Raw genomic sequence first — 7,500 nt, forward strand, 5'->3', positions numbered from 1 at the left:
CGAAGTTTATGCCGTAGGGGGCAAAGTTATGCATTGGTTCGGGTATAGCGTCATCTTCCCTCTCTCTCTCTCTCTCTCTCTCGTTCTCTCTCCTTCGCAAAGACGAATAGTTATTTATATTTCAGTGAAAGTTCGAAAAGTCTTGTTCTATATCCGTCCCTCAGTCCCCCGCGATCTCGACTATCCTTTAATTGATTCCTGTTAATTAAGGTGACTCGATTTTTTTTCTTTTTTTTTCGTTTTCGTTTCCGTAATTTAGATTTTTTCTTGTGGGGGAGGGGAGGGGAGGGGTAGGTAGGTCTCACGAGTGAAATTACGTTTTGAAATGGAGTGAAAAAAACTGGATCTATCTGTGATTGGAAACGAAATTCGACCTGGGTGAATAACTGGTTAATTTGTGATTAACTTAAGCACCGGACAACCCTCACGGTAGTTATACAAGACACCTTAGTAAGTCTCGGTTATCGCTTAAGCCGCTAGTCACCAGCAACCGTTTTTATTTTAGTTTAGAACCGCGCTCAGATCCGTGGGTGAGTGGAGTGAATTGGGAGGACAAGAGAAGGATAGAGAGGAATAGAGAGGAGTCCTATTCCTCCCCCCTCCCCGTTCCACCCCTCTCCACTTCCTTGCCTATCCGTGGTTAGTAAGGAAGACGATTTCGCACGAGGAGAAAGAGGTAAGAGATCTTGCGGTTCCTTCCCTCTCCCGAGCGGACATGATTGATTGGGCGTTTGAAGGGCGTTTGCGATATGTGGGTACGACGGGCCTCTGTCCCGCGGTGGAGGGGCGAGGGTGGGGGAGGGATGGGGTAATGGGAGGGGGAGGGGGAGGGGGGGAAGGGACATCTGTCGGAGGAAACAGATCAGGATCCTAAGCGCGGTGGACTACACTTATGTTGGTGTGTTATCTTCTCTCTCTCTCTTTCTTCTCTTCTCTCTTCCTTCTCTCTCGCTTTCCTCTTCCTTCTCTCTCCTCTCGCTCTCCTCTACCCTCTTCCTCTCCTCTCGCTCTCGCTCTCCTCTCGCTCTCGCTCTCCTCTACGCTCTTCCTCTCCTCTCTTCTCTCTCCTCTCTTCTCTCTCCTCTCCTCTTCTCTCTCTTCTCTCTCCTCTCCTCTCCTCTCCTCTCCTCTCCTCTCCTCTCCTCTCCTCTCCTCTCCTCTCCTCTCCTCTCCTCTCCTCACCCTCTTTACTCCCCTCCCACTCTCACTGTAGTTTACTCCCATCTCGCCGGAGTGGGCCTAAGAGAGCCCGCTCGGAAGGCAAAAATCCGAGCCCGTTTACAAACTTGCCTTGATGGGTTACACGCCCGGCGAGAGGCTTGTGCGTGTGTACAGTATTTATCTTCAATAGCGTCGGATATTATTCAGATGTATTGCGCGTAGGAGGGGCGTGCGTGTGTGTGCGCAAATAATGAATTAATATTGACAAAACTGGTCGTATGGGTGAGCTCGGAGAGAAGTCGCTGCGGGAGTAAAACTTTGTCCGGTCTGTCCCGCGAGGCGTATGGAGAGGGGGACGGTCTTCTTGTCGAGGGCGAAACGTTTATTTTCTAGGCCTGGGAACGTTTGTTTTTATTTTGAGGAAGTCGGGAAGTGGTTGTGTAGCGGCGACCTGGAGACGGCTACCGGACGGCCCGAGAGTTGGGGGAGTTTGACAGGCCATCGTCGGCGTGGGGTTCGAAGAGGGTCTTGAGGGGAAAGGTGGGGCCAGGGTACGTGGATCGCCTTTTGCGTTGCGTGGCCAAGTCGTGTATATTTTTCATGTATTGATCACCTTATGATAACGGTGCAACTTCCGCCCGGGGAAAGTTTGTAGTTACGGAACCCTGGGTGAGGCGGGGGGAGAAGGGGAGGAAGGGGGTTAACTGTAAGGAATTCGTTCCTGTCACCGCACCTGTGACACCGACTTGGGCTTCCCTCCTCCGCCCCCCACGGCTCTGCTACTCCTGAAGGAACCGCAGGCTCCTTCGGGAGACGGCGGGGCAGGGGGCGAGGAAGAGGCCCCGCGGCGGGCGATAAGGGAAGGCGGGCCACGTGGTAATGTTGCGGGATGAGTGAGGATGGAGTGAGGGAGTGAGAGTGGCCAGGGCGAGTCCCCGACCCCCGCCTCCTCTTGCTAAACGCTCAACAAACATCAATGGGGGAGCGTGCGGGGCGGCGCGAGCTTGAAGCATGAATTGAGCCAAGTAATCTCCTCAAACAAACCAGGGAGTTGTAAGGACTAGACACACACGCACGCACAAAAAAACAACAACAATGAATGGGCCTCGGGAAATGGAAGAGCGCGCTGAAGACTTTATTTTATTTTTCTTACTTTCTTCCTTTCTATCAGATTCTCTCTCTCTCTCTCTCTCTCTCTCTCTCTCTCTCTCTCTCTCTCTCTGTCTCTCTCTCCCTCTCTCTCTCTCTCTCTCTCTCTCTCTCTCTCCCTCTCTCTCCCTCTCCCTCTCCCACGAATCGGAAGGATGCGAGACCCGGGATCCGTCCGCGCGAGGGCGAGTGGGACGCCCCGCGAGGAAGCCGCCACGGGTCCCAGCGGGCGGCGGCGCGGGCCAGGAAGCGCCGATTACACTATCCCGTTACAGTTTCACAAATGGCTGTATTTTTTTTCCACCTTGGCGCCGGATCCTATTATTCTAGCTTCGGGAAATGTGAATAATGTGGGATTTGGATGTATTGGGGATGAGTTGTGCGTCCTATGTTATTATACATGGATGAATGCGCCGTAGAGAAGGGGCGACACCTGCGTGCACCGACTTCCATATTTTAGTTATTTGCGTGTGCGGATCAAAGCAAGTTTATATATATATATATATATATATATATATATATATATATATATATGTGTGTGTGTGTGTGTGTGTGTGTGTGTGTGTATGTATGTATCGTATCATATATATGTAAATATATGTATTATGTCATATATGTATACATATATAAGTTTGCATGTATGTATACATTTTTTTGTATTACATACATATATGTGTATATATATACATGTATATATTTATAATATGGATATATATAAATAGTACATATATACATATATACATACGTATATATGTATATTTATATATATATATATTATATATATTGTATATATATATGTATCATATGTGTATATTTATTTATGTGTGTATAGATAAATATATTTATATACATTTACATATGTCATCATATTTATATATATATATATATATATATATATATATATATATATATATATATATATATGTATGTATATTTATATATATGTAAATATATGAAGATATTTATATATATAAATATATATACCTATAAATATATATACATATATATATATATTATATTTATATATATTTATATTTATATATATATTTATATTTATATATATTTATATTTATATCTATATATATATATCTATATTTATATCTATATTTATATATTTATTTATATATAATATATATATAAATATATATATATATATATATATATATATATATATATATATATATATATATATATAAATGCGCTAACACTCTATGTATGAACATGCATTAATTCACCCAGATATGAATAAACCAGATCCATGCATACAAACGATGCATCACTGACAACAATCGTAAAAAACCCGGAGCTTTGATATGCGACAAAAAACGGGCGGCCTCGGTGTCGGGCCTGTCATCGGCCTGACATATGGGCGGCGTCTTAGGGGAGGCGAGTTTGATTTCGTTAGATGGGGGGAAACCTCTGTCTGTGTGTTGTTTGTGTGGTTAGCGGTGCGTGCGTGCGGTGTCCCCTGGTGTAGGAGGGGAGAGGGGAGAAGGAAGAAGGAAGGGGAGAGAGGCAAGGATGTGGAGGAGAGAGGAAGGGGAGAGGCAAGGATGAGAAGGAGAGGAGGGCAAAAACGTGTTAGGATTTTAGGGATTTATTTTGGTTAATTTATTGTGTTTTTTATGAAGTTTGTGTGTCTTTGTTTACGTTTGATGGGCGTCTCTGTGTGGAATAGTATTGTCTTAGTGACGAATAACTGACGAATAACCGCACATTCAAGGATTGTTATTTTGTATTTATTAGTGAGCGCCATTTTATCCATTAGTGCCGTGAATAGAATTCCCTCCATTGTGAAAAAAGTGCCATCTTGAAGCCACAGTTCGCCAGGCCCGTGCGAGGACTCATCCGATTCCCTGCCTCCGATAAAACAACTGTGAGCCATTTATCCTCCATTACGCGAAGACAAGTGTTCGTATCCGCGCGTAAGCCGGCGTTCAGAACCTCGCAAGAAAAGCAATTAATTCCGGTTCTTGTCCGAGATATGCGCAATAATCCCCCCCCCCCTCTTACGCCTCCCCAAAGAGCGGTTGCCTCGAGGTTTGAAACACGAGGGCGGGAAACTACACGGAAGCGGCAGTGTCCATGTTTACACGCTGTCGAGGAGGCGAGGCGATGCCCGCGGCCGCGAGGGGAGGAGAGAGGGAGAGGGAGACGGACGCGGAGGGAGGGAGGGAGGGAGGGAGAGAGAGTGAGAGTGGGAGAGATGGAGAGAGAGAGAGAGAGAGAATGTGGAGAGACTTAGAGAGAGAAAAAAATGTGTATATAGAAAGACGTATTTAGATAAAGAAACGGAGCGAGAGAAGGAGAGAGAGAAAAAAGAAAGAGAGAGAGAGAGAATGTGGAGAGACTTAGAGAGAGAAAAAATATGTGTATATAGAAAGACGTATATAGATAAAGAAACGGAGCGAGAGAAGGAGAGAGAGAGTGAGAAAGAAAGAAACGTGTAGAAAGAGATAAAGAGAAATAAGAAAGAGAGAGAGACGGGGACCGCTGACCACAGCAGATTCGCAGCAGTTCGCATCATCCCAGAAATGGTCGATGGAGGAGGCACTGGAGTGAAAAGGGGATAATAAAATCCCAATACTATTATGAGGTAGAGACTCTTGTATAGATCAAGGAGACTCGCGATGCAGAAGCGATTGAATTTGGATATATTTTTGGAATTTTGGAGACGGTCCCCCATCCCCCCCATCCCCCTACCCCGCCATGTACCAATTACCCCCCCATTAATTAATCTTACTTACCCCCCAACTCGTCATCCCTCGAGCTAAATAGACACTCCTTAAAAGGAAGTTGATAAGATAATAATTATAACAATTCTAATAAAGATATTGATGATAATATTGATAGTGGTAATGGTGATAATGGCTGATAATCACGACAATAATAGTAATAATGATAATAGTAAAATAATAATTATTGTAATAATATTAGGAGTAGTAGCAGCAGCATTAGTAATATTAATGAAAGTAGTAATGACTATCAGTCGGTTTGTTAAAATTGTGCAAGGTCCAACCCAATTAATATTCGTACACATATACACAGAAATAGATGAATATATGTCTATCAGATATGTTTACATTTATCTATCTGTTCCGTAGATATGCTTGTCTAGACCGATATATATGCATTTATTTCTTTGTATATGCATGTCCATATAAGGAATGTTCATTGGGTCGGGCCTTGCATAATTTTAACAAACCGGCCGAATGACGATAATAATAAAAAAATTAATGAAAATAATAATAATAACAACAAAGAAGACAAAATAAAATTAAAAATCCTTAAGGCCCCGTAGGCATCTTGGGCTCGCATCCTTCCGATTCGAGAGAGAGAGAGAGAAAGAAAAAAAGAAAGAAAGAAAGAAAGAAAGAAAGAAAGAGAGGGCATCTACCCCCTCTTCCCCCTTCCCCCTTCCCCTTACCCCCTCCCCTTACCCCTTCCCTTCCCCTTCCCCCCTCCTTACCCCCTCCCCTCGGCGACCCCTTCCTAATCGGCGGTGGGCGTCCGGAGTCGTGTCTCGGCGGCCAGACACTTGTCTTGCGTGATGTAAGGGGATTCCGGGCCGCCCGTGAGGACTCGGTGGCTGTCGGGGCAAAGGCCTGTTGTGTCTTGCTCGGGCGGGCGGTGTGTGTGCATCGGGGTTGGGCGCTCCTGGTCTTCGGGGGCGTGCGGGCGGGGGCTATTTTGCTTGGGGAGTGATTTGTGTGGTCTGGTGTTGTTATTATTGGTGATGGTTGTTGTTATTATTTTTGTTATTATTATACTATTGTTATTGTTAATATTATTATTATTATTATTATTATTATTATTATTATTATTATTATTATTATTATTATTATTGTTTTGTTATTATTATCATTATTATGATTATTATTGTTGTTAATATTATTAGTCATTTTTATTTCTATTTCTGATATGGTTATTGTTGTTGTTATTGTTATTATTAGAAATTTGATTAGTCTTGCTATTGTTACCATTTTATTTTCATTTTTAGTATTGGTTGTTAATATTATTTTCATCACTACCATTGATATAGGTATTTGTATTACTGTTATTGCTATTGCTATTATTATTATTGTTATTATTATTATTATTATTATTATCATTATTATTATTATTATTGTTATTATTTCAATATAGTATTATCCTTATTTATGTTTGGATTGTTGCTGTCAGTGCTATTATAATGCTATTAGTATTGCTAATAGTGAATTATTATCCCCTTCATTAACAACAAGATTTTGTTATTGTCGCTCTTGTTTTGATTATCATGATGATTGTATCTTTTAATCATTATCAAAATCAACAGTAACGGCATCATTATGATTTACTCCAACTGCGATGTGAAATTTTTACTCTTTATTAGCCTTCGTGGCAGCTCTTTTCGTTCGTTCCAAATATCACCCATAATCTGAGTGAATTAATTGGCATTTCCCGTCACCAAATGACCTTGTGTCCTTTTCATTCTTGCCTTCCTCTTCTTCCCTCTTCCTATTTTTCCCTCTCTTCCTTCTTCCCTTTCCTCCTGTCCCTATCTCCCTCTCTTCCTTCTTCCTTCTCCCATCTCCCTTTCTTCCTTCTTCCTTCTTCCCTCTCCCTCTCTTCCTTCTCCCCATCTCCCTTTCTCCCCTCTTCCCTCTCCCCCCTTTCCATCCCCATCCTCCTTCCCCTCCCCTCCCCCCCACCACCGCGTCACATTAATCACTCACACCAATCATAATATCAACATTAATCAGAGTATAGAAAACACTTGCAAAGGGATTTATAAACGCAGGGAGCACGCGGTTTATTATCAACCCTGACTCCGTAGCATGCAACGTCAGCGCTCTATTGCAAACCCTCTGTGTGTGCAACATTATTAATATATTTGATGGTCCTCTAGCTATAGGGGGAGGAGGAGGAAGGGGAGAGGGAAGGGGTGAAGGAAGAAGGAATTTGGGGTAAGAAGTTGTGGTAAATGTAGGGAGAATTTCGGGGAAATGTAGGGAGGAATTTAGGGGAAATTTAGGGAGAATTTAGGGGAAATGTAGGGAGAATCTAGGGGAAATGTAGGGAGAAATTAGGTTAAATTTAGGGAGAATTTAGGGGAAATCTAGGGAGAATCTAGGGGAAATGTAGGGAGAATTTAGGGGAAATGTTGGGAGAAATTAGGGGAAATGTAGGGAGAAATTAGGGGAAATGTTG

The 7,500-nt window shown here is 42.8% G+C and overlaps 1 protein-coding gene across 7 annotated transcripts in view; it reads left to right on the forward strand.

The window, feature by feature from the left end:
- The window catches only part of LOC113828121 (TOX high mobility group box family member 4-A), a 711,447-nt gene that overhangs the window by 374,414 nt on the left and 329,533 nt on the right, over positions 1-7,500 (forward strand). The window contains exon 1 of one of the 7 annotated variants that reach the window (XM_070134768.1): positions 605-676. The exons of the other annotated variants lie outside the window; for them this stretch is intronic. The gene's annotated coding sequence lies outside the window, so the exon portion shown is untranslated. Of the gene's footprint in view, positions 1-604; positions 677-7,500 lie in introns of those variants that run through there. 7 annotated transcript variants of the gene reach the window in all.

This window comes from Penaeus vannamei, chromosome 20 (genome assembly GCF_042767895.1).
Source record: "Penaeus vannamei isolate JL-2024 chromosome 20, ASM4276789v1, whole genome shotgun sequence".
NCBI lineage: Eukaryota > Metazoa > Arthropoda > Malacostraca > Decapoda > Penaeidae > Penaeus > Penaeus vannamei.